This window comes from Nyctereutes procyonoides, unplaced genomic scaffold, assembly GCF_905146905.1.
Source record: "Nyctereutes procyonoides isolate TBG_1078 unplaced genomic scaffold, NYPRO_anot_genome, whole genome shotgun sequence".
NCBI classification, from domain to species: Eukaryota; Metazoa; Chordata; class Mammalia; order Carnivora; family Canidae; genus Nyctereutes; species Nyctereutes procyonoides.
This window is the reverse complement of record NW_026575160.1, coordinates 27,474,296-27,495,239: the sequence shown is the minus strand read 5'-3', so window position 1 is coordinate 27,495,239 and position 20,944 is coordinate 27,474,296. Positions and strand designations below refer to the sequence as shown.

Below are 20,944 nucleotides of genomic sequence, written 5' to 3'. Positions count from 1 at the left end.
ACAGGCTCTCATGTCTTAGATATAGTACTTGAAGAAGTGGACCAGTAAATTCAACTTTAATTATAATAAGGAGAAAATGTTCTAGGACTGCTTTATTATTTTTTAAAAAGCACATCTAATTTAATTAAATAATAAATGTCCCATTTATTATAATCCTAATTATACATCTGTGCATTGATTCAGAAAATATTTATTGAACAACTACTATGTGTCCAGCACATGCTAAGCACTCTTCAGACACAACCTTTGTTGTCAAAGAGTTTATGTATTTTGTTAAGGAGATAAGATATATAGATATGGGTGGTTTTATAAAGGGCAGTATTAAGTGTCAATGAATGAGAGTAATATCCACTATAGGGGAAGCTTCATAAGGGTAGGATGTAATCTAGATGAAATGGTCAGGATTCATGAAAATTGTGAGTCTCAAGCTGGGATATACAGAGGGTGATGACAACAAAAAATATTCCATGTTGGGGACTAGTATATTCAAAGTTTCTGAAGCAAGTGTTATTTAAGACATACCAAATGGAATTGAACACATTATTAAAAAGCTTAAAAATAATCTATAAATATGTTGGAGGTTTTCAGATTTTTTTAAAAAGATTTATTTATTTATTTTAGAGGGGGTAGGAGCAGAGGGTGAGGGAGAGAGAATCTCAAGCAGACTCCCCACTGAGTGTGGAGCCCAACTCAGGGCTCAATCTCATAACCCTGAGATGACATGAACTGAAATCAAGAGTCAGACACTTAACCAACTGAGCCACGCAGGTGCCCCAGTTTTCAGATCTTTGAATGAAGTGTTGAATATCACGAAAGTAATAGTTTAAGGTGATACAGGTGATGTGCAAGATTGGAGAGTAGGAACCCAACCAAAACAAAAACCAGAAGCACGGAGATACACTGCACAATAACCCAGATCTGAGAGAACAAAGTGCACAGAAAAGAAAAGGTGGAAGTATTAATATTCTGATAGAAAATTTAGCCTGGTGATGTTTCTTTAAGGGGATGGGGTAAGTGTGAAAGAAACAGAGTATGATTTCATGCCAGGCTGATTGGAAAATAAATGAGAGACAGGTAAGGAAAAATCAGAACTAATTTGGGGGAGAAGATGATATAATATCTCCAAGGTTTCCATTTGGCCTATGGAATGCAATTTCTAAAGATTTCTGTGATCTCAAGAGTCTATCACCTGAAACTTGTACAATGGAGCAAATTTTACAAAATCATGGGGAGGGGAAAAAGCTGAAAGGAAAACCCCTGGCAAGAAATTTCCATCTAGAAATGTTACAGTTCTCTTCTGTCATAAATTTTATAAATATTATCTGTGACAGGAAACATTAAAGCTATGTCTACATTGGTCTATTTTATTGCCTATTGATTAACCAATAGTCACGTTAACTGGTTTTTCTTTTTTTTCTTTAATTCTTCCTTTATGAATTAATGTTTTAACTTCATGTGCCAAATGGATCATGTGTACTAGTGCGGTGTAAACAAAGAATAAAATATTTATATTTAAATGTGCTTATTCTATACAGTAAGGTAAGAGTAGGTGGTAGGGAGAACAAAAAAGCAACATGATTTTCCAAAAGATTAAAATGATAAAGAAACAAACCTCTGACAATGTTGTACATCCTTCTATTTCATCACAATCAAGACATGCTTTTCCCCCTCACTCTTATGTTTACATTTTCCAAAATATATAGAATAACATGCAGCTTTAATGCTGATCCAGGAGAGATTAGATTGATAAGAAAAATTTTTGTGGAAAGAGTGATCCATGTTTTATGCATATATTAGAACGTCAAATTACCTTCAGTAGAAAACCAAAATCTGGCCTAATGGAGCAAACTGCCACTTTTATGTTTTAAAAAGAACACAAAGAATATAGCATTATAATTTTGAGAAATAAATTCTAATGACAATTTTTACTAGCCTCCACAACATGGAGAGGATTCACATGTTAACATTGCTCAAAGACTGGAGTAGGACTTCTGGGCTAACTGCCAATGCCTATTAGAATGATTTTCCCTTCAATCGCTAGTTCAAGCATGCATGATATCACAATGCATAAATAGTAGCACAACAAGTAGGAAATTCAAGACAATCCCTCCCTCTTGATCCTCCTGTTATATTGAGTACTAATGGGATTTAATTTCTAGAGTACTGCATGTAGTCCTGGGATCCTGCCAACTAGGAGTTATATATGTGACGAAGAAAGGAGAGCAATCGATGGTGAGTAAGTTAAAAGCAGAACCTAAGCCAGAGTGATTCCTCTTTTGGAACAAGTCTGGAACATTTTCAAGATTAAATATCAATAACAGGAGAAAACTTCTCAGATAAGGGGGCTAAATAGGGTTATAGCCCAAGCCTTCCACCTAGGGGGCTATAATTCTAAACATACTGTTTTGATATACACAATTTTTATCTGAGATGATTTGCAAAGAAAATCCTAGTATGAGTTAACCTGAACTGGGAATCAGGTACTCTGGGGGATTTCCTGGAGAGGACTTGGACTTCCCTTTAATACAGGCAGAGAAGCAGGATTCTAACTGCAGAGACACAGTAGAGAATACTGAAGTGCAAATTAATGTCACATCTTTTCTCACTTCTGATTCTTTAGGAAGATACTGGTTGTTCTTCTGAGCAGAGAATCTTTACCTATCCCATGCCTCTAGCAGAAATTAATCTGTCATACTTTGGAGCACATTTCTTGGCTTGTCTTTGTAATTATGCATTGATGCATACATCTCCTAGACTCCAATTGTTTATTGTGACCCAATATTTATTATAGTTAGACTGGCTATTCAGGATTAGATACCATCAATATTTCTCAGGTCTGGTTAGCTTATAAACAGAGAATTAAAGGTCTCTGAGCTTTTGAAAAATTACATAAAAATCTAGCTAAATGATTTCTTTGCAACTGTTTATAAAATAATTTTAAAATATGGTACAAGCCATTTAAACTGTGCATACAATGGGGAGGGGAGGTGGTGGAAAGCTTATCGTTAAAACTCCAAGAAAAAGGTGGTGATTGTAATTTTATATCTGCAATGACTAAGGTTAGTGTCCTGGTTCAAATTTATTATTAAATTAAAATAATCTATATCAGCATATCCTCAGAGTTGGAAAGAAAATTAGATTATGAATAAAATGTTTCTGACAGCACTGAGAGATTCATCCACAAGACAAATACTTTTGTGTTAAGTTTTAGTTTTCATTACTAGATCAGGTTAAATTGATTTTCAACCACAATCATTATCCCAGTGGTAGAGAATATTGGGAGTTAGGAGTTTTATCCACATCCTCATATTTACTTGGAGACTGACCACCATGTACAATGATTCTCCAATGGTCACTGTTAACTCTCTGAAGCAATTTCTCATAGGTGGCCTATGGGCATCAAAAAGATCATCATAATCAGCATATTTCCAAGTACTACCAAAAAGTGATTACATTTATACATACATGTACATTTATATAATATAGTAGTATATATAATATATGCTACAAACATTTTGACTTAACACCCACCTTAGAAAATTTATGTATATATGGAGATATGTAGCAAATATATGGGAAACAAATGGAATAGTAAATAACAATGTAGGTTTTAAGGTCAAAGTGCCTGGATTTGAATCTGCTTTACCACTTAGAATGTGGTATCTTCCTACCACTGACAATCACTGTCCCAATTTTCACATCTGCAAATTAGGGAATATATCTACGCTTACCCTCCAGGTTATTGTGAGCATTAAATGAAACAGTACAAGAAAAATACTTAAAATATTTCCTGGAATAAAATAAAAAGTCAATAAAAGTTGTAAGATGACAATAATTATGTAGAAGGATAGGAGGGGAAATGTGAAACAAGGGTCAACCTTGGCTCTAGTTCAAATGGGTTTTCATTATTCTGAAGTAGGCAATGATAAAAAATATAAAAACAAACCTTAAAACAATTTTTTTGGCTATCAACCTTTTTCAGCTCTCTTGAAAGACATGCAACTTGGTGTTAAAGTGACCATGATTTTCTCAAATGTGTCTTTTTTACTTACTGCTCACTGAAGTCCAAAATTTAAGAAAAGGAAATTATTCCTATGGCAGATACTAGAGAAAGAAATAGATTTGGTTCTAATTTGAATATGAAATAACTAAAGGTAAATGAGAGAATTAACCAATACTCAGAATGGTCAAAATACCGTGGTTGAAAAGTAAACACAATCCTATTAGTCAGGTAGACAGTCTAATGGGAACAAGGGACAAGCTACTAGGCAATTCTCGAGTTAACAATTAGTGAATTACCGTGGTAGCCCATATTAAGACAATTGTGATAAAATTTTTATTTCTGATCTTCCAAAAAAATTTACTATATCCATTTGTTTCTGACTGAATCATGAAGGCAACAACTTTAAAAAATCTGACTTACATGGTCTTCCATCTAAAATTTGCAATTAATTTATTGTTCATCATATGTCAGTGTGTAGAAAATAGAATTTAATTTTGTAAAAATTTCTCTACCCACATTTCCAAAACTGCTTCCAGGTACAAGAATTCCTAATAGCTAAGACTCCTCCGTTAGGGAAGAAAAGCATAATTTTCACCGTATAAACCTTGTTATGTTTTCTGTGAGATTTTTTGAGCAAATCTGTTGGTATACACTGTTTATTTCAGACCACAAGGATCTTTCTTAAGTACTTTTTTGCATTGATGTGATCTTTACAAATAGCCTACTTTTTATAAAATCCAATTGTATTTTCAAAGAGATAAAAACATACCATTGTCAGGAGGGAACGATCCTGGAAAGTTGTTTAGGGAAGGAAGAAGTCCATGTTCACAAAAGAAAAATGTTTAATTGATGTCCACTTTTATGTTTTTACTTAGACAAAATGAGAAGCCTTATTCTTTATGATACATTTTTAAACTAATTATCATACCATACAGAATGGCAGAACATGGCTAAATGCTACTTTAGATACTGAAGCAGAATGTTTTATAAAATACAGCTTAATTCTGTAAACAGAGAAAGGGGGAAATACAGTCAAGTCATCAAGACATCACACTGAAAGTAGTGATGTGTAGGTTCATTTACAAAGAAAAGAGAAAACAGGAAGACAGACCTATACATGTCTATATGCCTTTTTATTGTTCTAGCAAAGTTGGATCCAGAGTTATCAGTGTTATTCACATTTTACTCCTTCTGGCCACACCAAGCAGAATTGTAAGACAACTGTGGTAAAATTTTTATTTTTATGTCATGTCTGAATGCAAGGAGTAACTCTACAGAAAGTACTAAGAAGAGAGGGGTTCAGAGTTATGCCAACTCAAAACCTCAAATGTGATCAGAACTACTGATCTATCAGTGACTTGAGTTCAGTCTCACCTCCCTCAGGAAAATCATAAGAAAGATAAGTCAGATCCAGTCCTTTGATTCTTAATCATGTCAACTTTTTTTATGAGACCATAATAATCAATTTTTTATCCCTCACTCATATACTTATTTAGATTCCCTTTGAATCTATTCTTAAGTTGGCCATAATCCTGAATAAGTTTTATAATTGTATTACCTATCTAAGAATAATAAGGTTTCTTTTTTTTTTTAATGTTTTGGCCCTTAAAGAGACCTAGGAGGCCCCAAAAAGGTTGAGATATTGTGGAATTTGGTGAAATCCCCAATCAACAAATTCACATGATTCATTATGATGGGCTATGTTAATATACCCTTGGCTCAGTCTCCTTTATAAAAGTATCTCTAGCATCTTAATAGTGTTAGCTATTTTTCCTTAGAAGCTCTACATTTTAAAAAATGTTCTACCGGATTTCCTTCTTGAGGTCTGCTAACTGCAATACCTCATAAATGTCTAGGTATTAATAAACTATGGTTTTAGAACTCAGGATACCTGTTTCCCTTAGAACTCTTCCTATTGAGGCCCAGAAGATTTTTAGAGGTACTTTGAGCCCATCTCTTTCAGAAAATCACTGGTAGATTATCTTCTATCTCAACTAAGTTAAACAGATACAACTTTCTCTCTCCCCTTCTCTCCCCCCTGTTGCATGTCTATGCCTATTTTAAGCATATTTATTATTTTCATCCCATAAACATTTTTCTGACTATTTATGTAAGTTTTATCTTTTTCCTAAGAGATGTTCATGGTAATATATCTCTCCATATTCTGTGATAAGGTACAGTTTAGGTCTTCTAAAAAAGTACTTGTCATAAAGTACTGAGAGGAATAACTAAGGAAAAATCTACATCTTTTTATTATCAGGAATAAGAAATGTTAAATGCTTAGCAACTCTCTAGTGTATGTTTAAAATCAAACAAAAAATACATAACTTCTCCAATAATCCTGGAACAGAACTGGTTATGAGCTACAATCTATTATAGTAAATTGTCAAGAAGTTTTGTTTTTCAATTTTTTAAAAGATCTTTAATCACAATGAAGATACATGTTTTGAGCCATGTTTTTTAACTTCTCTGGGCCTCAGTTTTCTTCCTTAAAAATTAAGGGGATATAGCTAGGTATTTTTAAGTTCCTTTGGAACAGATGCTTCTAATCTGATTTTTCTATCTCTTTTTTCTTCCAAACCTCTTCTTCTGAAAATTTCTCAAATATAAAAAATGTTTTCAAATATTAATTTGTATTTGTAAACATACAAATTAATACAAGTAGCAGTAAAAAGTATTACTGCTATTTTAAGCAGTCACATTAATCTCTATATGACTTTTAAATATTCCTAAAATATCTTATTTTTAAGGTATGAAAACATACATTTCTCTTCACATTCCATGGGGTAATGCAATACAAACAAGTAAAACAAAACAAAGAACCATTATTTCATTTAATTTCTCTTATAGTTATGTAGAGGGGCCTTATAACAAGATCTATTCAATCTATTCACTGGTTATGATTGAGCTATACAAAGGGGCAGAGCATAAAATACAGAGAACTTCCATTCTTTTACTTTATGCAGCTTGAATGTTTTCAAATGAAAAATGACTTAAACTGGATCCCTAAACCTGGAAGTGTAATGTCATAAACTGTTCAGAGCATGTGGAGGACTTCATTAAAATTTAAAGATTGAAGACTGTAAAATGGTTTGTAACCTCTGAACTGCAAAATTTACGCATATACATGGATAAATAATAGACACATTCACAAATATTAAAAATAAATATATGATATATTATACATGACTTGAACATTGGTTTCTAGTGCTCTATAAGTATTTGATAAATGAATAAGTGAATGAATAAGTGGATGGAGGATGGATGGGTGTATGTTTTATTGTGGTCTGAAAGTCCTGCCTTAGATCTATGGAGAAAAAAATAGCTTTCATGCTCACTTTGTTGGGCTCACACAAGCAGGACTCATCTCCTATATCTCTGCTGATTCTGAAAGATGGTATTTTCAAGTTTACCATTATTCTTTTTAGAGTAAGAACCCAAGTCACCTCACCAATGACTTATCCAGATGCCGATAAAAAACAATGGAAAAATAATAGCGTGGGAAACAGCCTACCAGAGCAGAGCAAGAGATGCCAGTTTGGAAGAGATATCAAAATATATGAGATTGATAAGCAAAAAGGCTCAAGCAATGACATTCTGTGGATAAGGAGCACAGAGAATGATGGTTGTTAAATAACTGCATAGATTGGAAAACTCCCCTGAAAATTTAATTGTAAAGGTTTGTCAGCAGCAAGGTCTATAGTGGTTTATAGCAAATCTTTTGGTAAAAATTCCCTAACCAACAACCCTAAATCTTATATATTGTTACTGATCATCTGCTATTTTCTAGGATTTTCAATTGGGTTGAAGTGTAAGCTTTAGTTTATTTGAAATCAATAAAAATAAATCAGAGTCTGAGTTTAGCTATAACTGGTTTACAATGAGAAGAATAGCCCTGTGAGAGACAGGGCATTTATTATGCTACACGTACAGAGAATTTATATGGGTCTAATATTAAGCCATAGAAAAGTTTTGGTAATACAATTCGTTTTGTTGATGTGTGTGGCCTCTCAATGAACATCTGTACTCATCACACATGCCGGTGTAATTAGCTGAAGTAAGACAGTAGTCATAAATAGTGTAGATTTGAGTATTCTATAAGCAATTCGGAGAAGCCTGTCATATTTTTGGACTTCATTTAAATTTATTTGGTAACCAACACTCTGAAATTTGGTGGCCTGTTATTATGGAATCCGTCACATGTACAGAATGCATTGCACAGTGCCACTATTAGGTGTCACATATGCTATTACTCAATCTCTAAATCAGAAAGATGAAGTTTACATATGTGCATAAGAGAGGTTTACTTCTAAAAAGGGTGGTAAAAATGCACAAGATCTATGGCTCCTCAAGCTGAACACTGCAGGTCTGCAATGGTGCAGACAGGGCTACGGGTGTGGCTTCAGGGGGAAAAGACAGCCACTGCTTGGGGTGTGTGGGTTTGTGGGCGGGAGCAGGGATGGGTGGGTGTTTGGTGACATGCTATTAGGTATTGTTTAATCATGCATAACTACTGTTATAGACTTAAAGTCGAAATAAAATTATTGGCTCTGGGAGGTGTTTTTGACTTAGACCTACAGTTCTGGCTGAGATGGTGTAAGAACTGTGAGGAGAAAGACTTGGCAGCAGCTATCACATGAATCCCAGATGCTACCATGGTGGTGGTTCTTGTGGTTTGGAGTCATTTCAATGTATGCAAGGGAGGGCTCCCTCTTTGGCAAATGATTTGGAAAGGGAGGGCAATAAAACTGTCTGCATTCATTTTGGGTACAGATAAGAGGCATTTCTTTACAAGAAGCTTTTTAAGGCTGTGGGCCTGATTTTCATTCTAGAAGAATTAGAGTTTAACTAAACACTTAACTAGATTTTTGAATATACCAGTTACACTAGTGTCACTTATTTTAAAATAAGATAGCTTTTTTATAAGTAGACCACTGATTCCTTCTCACTGTGGCCTCTATAGCTCTGCTCAGGGCCAATTACTCAGACTTTGGAGTCTATCTCTTTACCTCTTTTCTGGCACCAAGGTTTTGGGAGTGAATCTCCCTTCTGTGTTTGGATCACGTAATGGGGTGGGGGATATATTTAAGCTACTGAATCTCAAGATAGGAATTGGATATTTAATTTTGCAAACCAGTATCCATCCAGTTAAAACCTAAGCAGAAATGAGTTCTGTTCTGTATCACACAGACCTCAGTTTGAATCCCTGCCTCACATTTAGTAACTGTAAGTAAGTAAACTTAGAGACCTACCTAGTGTCTCAATCAATCCAAACTTGGGTTTTCTGGGGTTGATAGGAGGATGCAATATAATATGAATATATAGCAAGTAGCATAATGGCTGACATAGAGAATAACAGTTTTCTTTGTTTACCTCTGTTTTCTTTTACCGTTCTGTTACTAACTGTTGAGAATCCCGGTGGAGGCTTACATGACATCTTTCCCTCTACACACAAATCTACCTACACACCCAAACCCACTCCCAGACATGCATGCACTTTTAGTGATAACTTAGAACCATTTGTAATTTAATAGAGAGTATTAGATCCTAGAGAATTAGAAAAAAGGAAACCTTATCTGGCAAAACTTGAGGAGACGGACATTTTAAAGTCCCAGTATTAATCTATGAATTTTATAGTTTTATCATTTCAAAGTGCCATTTTAAAGACTTTATGAAATAAGCCACTTCTTTTTTTCCCTCACAAATTTACCTTATATGAATGTTCAATATGGAGTTACTTACTATGCTATTTTTAACATCTTTAGCAAATTTTTGTCAAGTTCTTTTAACTTTTTCAACTTTATCAGTTAGGGGGCCTCATCTATCTTAACACTCCATGCATAAAATATAGAGAAGCCAAGACTACACTACTTATTAGCTCTTTCAGCAAATCATATACCAAATAGCAGAGTAGTCACTGGATAGTGTACAGGTAAGAAAACCTGTTCACCACTAGAACAGCACATGGCTTTGACATACAATAAACTATAAGTTAGGACATAGTAAATCCTAAGGAGAGGACCAAGCAATTGTTGTAAGACCACAACAAGAGTAGTAGTAACTTCTAATGGGAGATGAAAAGGGGAAATCAAGGATCTTTTCACAAGGAAGGTAACATTGACAAGGATTTTGAAATATTTATAAGTGAGATTTTTGATAAATCAAGAAATGCAAGATTAAAGAAAAGCATTCTGGACCTAAAACGAGATGAACAAAGACAGAGATATAAAGGTAGATATTGGTTTGATTAGCTATGTACAGTGTGATGATATGGTGGGAAATGAGATATGAAAGGCAGTCTGGGGGGGACCAATGGGGGACAGAAAAACACTATTATCTAGATTCAAAATCTCTCATCACCTAAAGGACAGTCAACCTTTCTCATGCTGAATGAGCATCACAATTTTCACCTACTTACTAATTTTGATTGGCTAAAGTGCCATATTAAACACTGCACTGAATTGTGGGGACATATACTGCTGAAGGAGAAATCACTCCTGACTTTAAGATACTTTGGAAGTTAAAAAAATTGTGTCAGACAAGGCAGAAAATAACAAGTGTTATAACAAGTACAAGGGATGCAAAGGAGTGAGAGTTAATTTTGGACAGGGTAGGCGTGGACTGAGGGGAAGCATTAAAGAAGAAATAATGTTTAACCTTGAAAAAGAACTGGATTTTGATGATTAAAGAAAAAAAGAAGAACGTTCCAGGGTGATGGAGGTGAAAGGCACAGGAATAGTAATATTTGGTCCAGCTTAAGGGAAATAAGAATGTAGTGAAGGATATTGACCCTTTCCTTCCGCACAGGGACAAAGATAGGTGGGGGGAATAGGAGGTAGGATTAAGTGGAAGTTTGACAGAATTTGTATGTTGGGGGAAGATAATAAAATGCCTTATGAGAGGTGAAAAAGATTCTCTAAGCTATATGAAGCCATAAGATGGCATTTGGTTTGGAGTATTAAGGAAAGCATCCCCAGAAGAAGGGATGCTTTAAGGTAAAATCTGAAAGGTGGGTAGGAATTAGCCTGGTATGTGTTTGTATGTACTTGGGAGGGTGGTGGTGGGAGGACAGGAAGGAAGCATTTCAAGCAGAAGGAAGAGCTTGCACAGGAAAGAATGGCACAAGAAAGAAACTGGAAGGCAAGCTGGAGCTAAGGGAGCAATAGGGAGAGCAGAGTGACATCGGGGTAGAGACAGAGCCATGGCGAGCCAAGAAAGAATTTTGTGTTTGTTTCTGACATTCAAAAAAGTAACCAAAAATTTATTTTACCTGTAAGGCAGTTAGTTCATGACATCGGTCCCTTTATTCAACACCATGTAGAAATTCTCTACATTTTAACTACAAAGTCCTTTCAGTTAAGGATTATCTATAGTAAATTTATACTCCCTAATAAAGAATAATGTGCAATTCTAAGTTTAAGTGTGATGTGAGAAGGATAGCAAAACTCTGCTTTCAAAACAGAAAAAGTCTGAATAGCTCCATGTTTTAGTATTTCAAAGCATCAAAGATAATTCATAGCCATAATATCTTTCACATTACAATTACTTTCAGTATTTCAGTGCCCTTTATATTTCATAAAATTATTACAACTAAATAAAATATTTTCTTTTGACAAATTATGGCACCAGAAGAGGTGGAAGGAAAGATGGAAGGAAGGAAGGAAGGAAGGAAGGAAGGAAGGAAGGAAGGAAGGGTCATAGCTATTTCAGTTCCACACTTTTGAAGCCCTCATTGTATTATAACGAATAATACCTGCTTCCCTTTTATCACCACTTCATCAACACGCCAATTTGTAAAGTTTTTTTTTTTTTTTTTTTTTTTTTGCCAATTTGTAAAGTTAAGACTAAAGTCTTATGTTAAGAAAGAGCTTAAACTTTACAATCATGGATGTTTCCTACATTCCTATGCACGGCAAGTAAAAAAAAAGATAAAGTTTTTACTTTGTTTTTTAAATACTTTTCTAAAACTTACCACTATGTGAAGGTCACCAGCAGTGAGCTTTGAGGTGACCACAGAGTCAAGAATAAGGATGAGCTGCTCAGAAAGCACTGAATCAAAAAAGAAAATTTCTCCTTTCTTGTTTTTCAGCTGGTCAGCTTTACTCCTTTAATCTAATATATTCTGGTGGAATACTGCATATGACATAGTATATTCTATCATAGTGACCTTTTTCACTTTTGAAAATTTGGCTGATAGTTTCAAAATATATAAATATCCATTTATAAAGAGACTGATGGAAGAGGGAAGACATGGGGGCAGCTCTGGTTCTCTGAGCCTTACACTCAGGACATTTGAGTGAGGAACAGAAGCAGGTCACAGGCATGACAGCGCCAAAGGGAGAAGAGGTGAAGAGAAACACAGTCATTTGAGCTGCTAAAGAGAGGCCAGTTGAATGCTGGGGATATATAAGAGCATTATTAAGAATTCTTATGTGCAAAATCCAAAAGCCAAACGAACAATCTTCAAAGTATTTAGTCTTCACTGGCTATGGTCTTTCCTAAGTAAGCAAACTTTCATAACCATTTATTACATCTCAAATTCTGTGCCAACTAAAGAGAACTAAAGAGGAACAATCCAGTGTCTTCAAAAAGCTCACAGTAGTTTGAGAGGGAGAGACATATTAAAAGATAATTTTAAAGAGGATAACATCCATTCATAGTGTTCCTGTGGAAGCAAAGAAGAATGACACCTAGCTTAGTTGGGAATAACTGCCTGGAATTCTTTCTGAAAGAGAAAGATTTAAATTGAGATTTAAGTAGAGTGAGGAGAGGTTATTCCAAGTAGGGGATGGCAGAAGCAAAGACAGGTACTATGGCAAGGACAGCATGTAGTGTGGGGAGCTATAAACAAGATGGCTGGAGATGAAGTTCTGAGTCAGGGAGTGTGTGCACACTACGCTGGGTGAATAACCTGATATTAAAGCAATAAAGGATGCCATGTTAAATAGTTTGGATTGTATCCTGAAGATAATAGTAAACAACTGAGGATTTTTTTTGCCCCTTTTTGTTTTGTTCTATTTATTAAAGTGTACTTGACATACAATACTATATTAGTTTCGGGTGTATAATGTAGTGATTCCACAACTGCATACCTTACAAAATCACCAGGATAAGTGAAGTTACTGTCTGTCACTGAACAAAGCTATTCCGATATTATTAACTGTATTCCTTATGCTTTACTTTTCATTCCTATGACTTATTTATAAAGGCAGTTTGTATCTCCTAATCTCCTTCACCTATTTTGCCTGTCGCTCATCCCTTCTGAAGGTTTCCTTAAGCAAGGAAGTGATGTAAATAGGACTCTGTGTGTGTGTCTGTGAGTGTGTGTGTGTGATTGTAATTATATATAAGTAATTATATATAAGTTTTATGGGACCAAAAGCAGAAGCAGTGGGACCAGTTATGAAACAACTGCAATGGTTGAGGTGAGATATAAAAAAGCTTCAAACTACTGGAGTAGTGGCTCCTTTATACTTGAATTTGGTGCTGAATTGGATGGGCTTGGGCAATCATTAGAGAAATGGTCATCAAAGATGATGCCTAGGTTTCTAGAACTTAGAGGATTTTCAGGGAACAATTTTGGGGGAAACATAAAATGCTCAATTTTATAAATGATACACTTGAAGTGCCTATTGCCATTAAGGGAAGATTTCCCATAAACAGCTATAATTAAAATAGAATGAAGACTTGTGAAGATATCACATCTTGGAACTAGAAAAGTCTGGGTCACTGACTCATGTGTGAGAGGTAGCTGACACTTTGAAGGTGGATGAAATTACCTGTGGATATGCTCTCGATTACAGAAAAAGAGCAGTAGGCTGAGGACAGTACCCTGGGGAGGAGAGCATTTAATGGATGGGCAGAAAAAGAGGAGCCACTAAAGGACACAGAAAATAAACAGCGTGAGGCATATGAAGAGCACCAGGAGATGAAAGTGTTCTGTAAGCCAAGAGTGGAGGGATCCAAGAAGCGCCCTCCAATACAGACTTACTCCAAAAGTTAATGCTTTCTAACACCTTATTGTTAATGCCTTTAAAAAATGACAATGTTAATAATTCATAAATATCTTTGTTCACAAATTCCTTTCAATTCTTCTAATTTTTAATTTCTTCAGTTTCTTATTCCCATACTCCTTACACCCCACGGTATGTGCTGTTAAAGAGTACAGAACATGATTACTCATCTTTAACAACAGAGCAAGTAAATAACAACAAAGAAAGTGGTAAGGAGGAGGGGGCTGTAAATGAGCGCTTTAACCCTTTTCAGTTGAAGTATCTCCAAATGATACATGGATAGTAAGCCATGTTTGGGTTTTGTTCCCTTTATTTCACGTTTGATTATTCAGTTCATGGCTTATCCTCATTCTTCACGTTTCTTTCCTTCTGATGCTTGCTTTAAGCAATTTTGGAGGTTGTTGGCACTTCTTTAGGGGCAAGTCAGGAATAAAAAATAAATTCAATTCAAGCAATATACTTATGTAAATGGTGCTTATATTTTTATATGAAAACTCAAAGCCAGATATTCAAAATGAGTATCACGTTTGTTTTGACTGCCGACCCAAAGCAGACCACCACCACTACTCCTTCTAGTAGTAGCCAAGCATAACAAGAAACATAAGCAACCAAAAAACCACACATAAAACAAATCCTAAGGAATGTATGCAGAAGCTAAATAAACAGTGGAGGTCACCAAACACATGCACTGTCAGGAAAAGGGGAAAGAAATCTATGGAAAAAGAGAAACCACCTGCCAATTTCAAATAATTCAACTCCAAGAACTGACTGTGGTGAGCCTACTTGCTGATCCTAGACAGTCACCACTCAGACTTTCTGTGCTTTGAACGCTAGCAATAACAATCTCGAATTTCATGCAGCGCAGAGCTTAGCACCCAGGTGTTGTAATCACAATTTCAATTTTGAAAGTGTCCTTGCCCTATTTAGAAAAGAGTGAGCTGTTTGTGATGTTCTGAATTGGGGAACAATGAAAAATAAAACCTTAAGCTTGAGTCTTAGTACAATTCATGTCAAATATCTCTATTGTTTCTGTCGAATTACATTTGAAATCTATAGTAACTCATTATCTACCAACTATGCCTATAATATGGAAAGAAGTAAGGATCTGACTACAGTTTTGCGGGAGTCTCAACATATGTGTTCCATTCAAAGAAATTTTCAGTGATACCTGAGGTTTACAAATCCAAGGCAGGGCCCAGGACTGAACCTATCTACTAAATCGAGACCAGCATCAAGGAAATTCTAGGGCATTACAGGAGAAGTTTTTGCTGGGAAGGCAAAATACCAGAGCTTAAAGAATCATAAGAATCTCTAATAACAGCTCAGACAATATCAAAATAGGCAAGGTCAAAATCTCTAATAAAGGCTCAGGCAAGGTCAAAATAACCAAGCTGAGGTGGTGTGAGGTCTTGACAAATATATAGGCATAGGAACAGAAGATCTGGGAGGTAGTTGATAACTTAAGACTTCTGAGCAAAGAATTTCATGTTTAGAATGCTGCTGGGCCATAACTGTCCTGAAGCCACTTAACTAACTGAATTCCTGGGGACTCATGTGTTTGGAATAGAGTTTGGTCAGGAGAATAAAAGGAAAGAACATGCAATGGCCCAACAGTTTGTTGGGTGGACAAACTTCCAGAATAACTTGGCAAATGGGTCTACAAAGAAGAATTATAATTACATACACTGGGCATGTGTGAGGAATTTAGCTTTGGGAACCACCAAGTGTCACTTTATCAGAATGGGGCTCAAAAAGGAAGTGAGCTGAGATGTAGGATGGAGGACAGGAGCCCAATGGTTTATACTAGAATTTAAGCCCCAGACCTGGCAAGGGTTGCAATATATTTGATTTGTGTATCTAAAAGCTAATGCTTCCTGGGTCAGCCTGTCAGGGCTGGTTCTTACTAAGACTTAGCACAGGCCACAAGAGATAGGGAAGAAGGTAATAATTACCAGAATGCCCAAGTATTTTCTTCTCTCAACAATACATTAGGTTAGGTGCCATTAAAAGGTTCAGTCATGAAGAACAAGGGAAGAGAGGAGGGTAAAATGAAGTTAAAACATGGGCTGGCAACCCAAATAACAACCCCCCAATTACTACCAAATATACTAATTATCTTCAAGATGTTACTATAGAATACTTTGAATTTAAAGTTATAAACAATGGTATGTTGGATAGGCCATTCATCTTTGTATCATTTACAACTGCTCCACAGATACTGCCATTAATCAAATATAGTTTTCCTGGAACACCAAAGGTGACAAAGACCTCACTCTTCACTCTGGAATGCTGAGTTAAAACATTCTTCTTTAAAATGAGCTCAACTCTATCTCTTTGAAACTTAGGTCTTATTAGTCCTTATTCTACCCATTGGAACCAAATAAAGTAGGCTAATCATTCCAATAAGTTCTTCTGCATCCTGGCCACTGTCTTATGAATGCCTTCCAATTTGTCTAGATCCCTCTGTGTCTATTAACTAGGCCTGAGGCTCCAATCTAGTGAGCAAGGATTAGAATTAGAAATAGTACCTCTACTATCTAAAGTATATCCTTAATTATAAAAGCTTTAAAAAGAGGGAATTGGGTGTCCTTCTGGCCATGTAATATTGATACCTAAATCAACCATAACCATCTCTACATCTTTTAAAGAGATTTTATTTATTTATTCATTAAAGACATATATATATATATATATATATATATATATATATATATATAGAGAGAGAGAGAGAGAGAGAGAGAGAGAGAGGCAGAGACCCAGGCAAAGGGAGAAGCAGGCTCCATGCAGGGTGCCCGATGTGGGACTCAATTCCGGATCTCCAGGATCACACCCTGGGCTGAAGGCGGCGCTAAACCACTGAGCCACTCGGGTTGCCCGTCTACATCCTTTAAGACAGCATTCATATGCTATAAAATAGATGGGAGTGGGGTTGATTATTTTTTTCTTAGAATATATGTTAACTATTGAAATTTGGACATTATAGAAAAGAATTAAGAAAATTTAAGTCATGTATAATTCTACCTGGGCATGGAAGATGATTATTGAAGAAAAGTGCCATAGGAGAGCTAATACTCATGACAAGTAAAAAAGCGAAAACGCTGTTTGAAAACACTGCAGAGCTGGGGTAGGAGAGGAGCTAGTTACAAAGGGGCATGAAGAACTTCTGGAGGGTGATGATGGTGGTTACAAGACTGTATGCATTTGTCAAAACTCATGGACTCACATAGTAATAAGGGTAGATTTTACTGTCTGTTAACATCACCTCCATAAAGAAATTAATCTGTTAGAAAATGTATGCATCATGATCTCGATTTTGTAGAAAAAAGTTACATCCAAAAGTGTACTGGTAGTTACTTCCAGGAAGTATCCTTACGGATTTACTGAAAGACATTCTAGTCAGAATCAGACACTTCAGTTGAAAGGTCATATATAATCAAGACTGTGATGGCCATAATGAGATCATGCAATTGCAGAAATTATAAGGACAAACCAATGGAAATTCAAAAGAAATCAATTCAGTCGAGAGGTGAAAACAGAATGGAAATAAAAAGCTGTATAGATGTATACATGTTTGTGGGTATAAGGAGACAAGCTGCCATTCAGATTGTAGCCTATGAATATTTTTATTCTTGAATTGGCTTTTAGGCAAGAGAAGTTGCTCACTGCTAATGGAAGCCACCGAAACATAGTAAAGATTAAAACAAAAACAAAACAGGGCTAAGGACAGAATTCTTTATCACACAAATAGAGCCTACCCTTGAGCTAATCAGTACTCTTTGGGATTAGTTGTTCAACTACTTATAATTTACCCAACTGCATTATCATCATCAACTCTATTTCTTTATCTTATTAGGGCTATGGTGAAGCCCTATGAAATGCTTTAGATATAAGGCACCCACCACAGTTTTCTTTTATTCTGTCAAAAAAAAAAGATAATACAATAGTCCCCTCTTACCCACATTTCACTTTCTGTGGTTTGGGTTACCTGCAGTATGGGTCACACTACCTCACAGCTGCTTACAACATTCCCCTCACTTCTTCTCATCATATTGCCATTTTATCATTTCCCATCATCACAAGAACAAGGGTGAGTATGGTACAAGATATTTTAAGAGAGAGAGGGAGAGAGACCACATTCACTGAATTTTTATTACAGCATATTCTTATAATTATTCTATTCTATTATTAGTTACTATGGTCAGTCTCTTACTGTACCTAACTTACAAATAAACTTTATCATAGATATGTATATATAGGAAAAAACAAAGTATATATAGGGTTCAGCATAATTATGGCTTCAGGCATCCACTGAGAATCCTGTAACATATCTGCCACATAAAAAGGAGGACCAATGTATGATTAGTTGCACAAATATTTTTCTGTATGAACATGGTTGCTTCTACTGAGCACTACTTCCCTTTTTAAGAGCTTATAAATCATCCCTTTAGTAATTTGTTCTAGTCACAATTTTACAGTGTTGACAACTCACCTACCTATCTTGGTCTTTTTTTTTTTTTCTCTCCTCCTCCTCCTCTCTTTCTCTTTAAATGGGGGCCTCTGCATCCACCCTTTGGATAATTCTTTGGACAGAATTTCCACTTTCACATTTACTAAAAAATTCCAGACAACTGTTCACAAATTTCACAACCCAATCTTATCAACTTACAGAGGGATAACATTTGTTCATGCCAGGTTTGGGAGCAAGGAGCTGCTCTTTAACAATTCTTTCCCTAATGCGGATTCTAATTCCCTTTTAATGGTGTTTGTTTAGTACTTTTCAATCCAAAGATCATTCTTCTTGATTAAAAAAAAAGTCAAAATAGAAGCTAAATTGTTTCTGTCTTTCTTAATCATCGATTTAAGTCTCAAGCAGCAGATCTATCATTTCCATGTTCTTTTTTCTTACTCTGAACATAAGGACATTTGTGTTGAAATTACATTTGCAGCATTCATGCTGTATTTTTACTTAGACTTCAAGTTCACGGAAGTGACATGGTTTGCCAGAGAGCCTTAAGAGAGATTATAACTAACCCCTCCCCTCAACAACCTACCTTGGTCACCAGGATTGATTGTATTAAATATGCTGATTTACATTTTCACTTTGTGTTTACTTAAAAAATGTAAATCAAGTAAAATTTTCCATAAAGTGAGTACAGATAAAATGAATAAAATGAGTAGGCCATATATTTAAATTTTAAGCGTTGTATTACTTATGATTAAATACATTTTTTTAAGTGTCCTAGTTCTATCCATTATGGTAGCCAAGAGCCACATGTCACTATTTCAATGTAAATTCCTTTAAAGAAAACACACAAAAAATTCAGGTCCACATTTCAAGTGCTCAGTAGCCACATGTGTTTAGTTTAATTGTGCTGGGCAGCACCATATAGAACATTTCCATCATCACAGAAAGTTCTATTGGAAAGCACTAATCTAGACATAAAATGTGATGTCTAACTGGCTTTTTTCAAATATGGTTTTCTTGTATGAAATTTCTACACATGCCAATCACTGATTTAAGAGGCAATTATCTTAACAGTCATGCATCTTGAATGAACTACTTGCAAATTATAATTAAATGTATTGATTTGTTCTCATATCAATTGATTTTTTAAAAGACAACTAATATGTGTAAATGCATAATGCTTCAGATCACAAGACCCAGTGATAATGGTTAATCTGAATTCCCAAGATGCTTAGTGCAAAGCCTACCCTGTTAGCATACCACGGTAGTACATTTTAGTAGTGTTTGGCCACCACTGACTATTACTGAGAAAGCTATGGTAATTAATTAGCAATGTATATGCCTATTTTCAACTCAACAGGAAAATATCATCCCAAGGACTAGGATGTAAAAAGATATGCTGAAAATAGGTGTCCCAGCACTAATTCTTTTTCTGTCTTCTAGTGTTTGTTCTCTTAGACAATCCTGACAAGCACAAATAGAAACTATAACTAAGCCTCTCAGTAGCTGGTGACTTTTTTTTTTCCTAAGCAGACACTCTTTTTAATAGATCTGGGAGAAATGTAAGAAAACTGGCTAAAGTGATATTAAATAAAATAATAAGAAGAAGTTAAGACTCTAAAAAGAGATTGAGGGAAAATATGGTAGCATGTAGTATAGCGGTCTGCAGGTAAACACTGAATAATTTAAAGGAGGGTTGAGAGGGAAGAGGGAATAAGAAAGAAAGAAGGAAGAGAAGGAAGAGAAGAAGGGAACAAGGAAGGAAATGAAAGATGGCAAAGTCACGGGACCATGCCATACGAGAGCTTTCAAGTTCACAAAGAAACCTATTGGACATATAAAGTAATAAGCAACTCATAAGAAATAATACAAACAACCATAAAGGAAATTGCTTAAGGTTTGACTTACATTCATCGTATAAACATGCACAAAGAGCAGTCTTGGGGGGATCCCTGGGTGGCGCAGCGGTTTGGCGCCTGCCTTTGGCCCAGGACGCGATCCTGGAAACCCGGGATCGAATCCCATATCGGGCTCCCGGTGCATGGGGCCTGCTTCTCCCTCTGCCTGTGTCTCTGCCTCTCTCTCTCTCTCTCTCTCTGTGACTATCATAAATTAAAAAAAAATAATTAAAAAAAAGAGCAGTCTTGATAATTAAATAAATAGGGGACGCCTGGGTGGCTCAGTGGTTGAGCATCCACCTTTGACCCAGGGCGTGATCTCAGGGTCCTGGGATCGAGTCCCACGTCGGGCTCCCTGCATGGGGCCTGCTTCTCCCTCTGCCTGTGTCTCTGCCCCCCCCCATGAATAAATGAATAAAAAATATTTTTAAAAATTTTTAAATAAATAAATAAATAAATAAATAAATAAATAAATAAATCTCAAAAACAGGTGTAGTTATACTTCGACATTTGCAGGGAACCAGTGCAGTGGTGGCCAGGTTATCAGACCATTAATAAAGCACTA

The 20,944-nt window shown here is 35.7% G+C and overlaps 1 protein-coding gene across 10 annotated transcripts in view; it reads right to left on the bottom strand.

Annotated features, from left to right (window-relative positions):
- The window catches only part of FOXP2 (forkhead box P2), a 560,309-nt gene that overhangs the window by 196,543 nt on the left and 342,822 nt on the right, over positions 1-20,944 (bottom strand). The window lies entirely within an intron of this gene.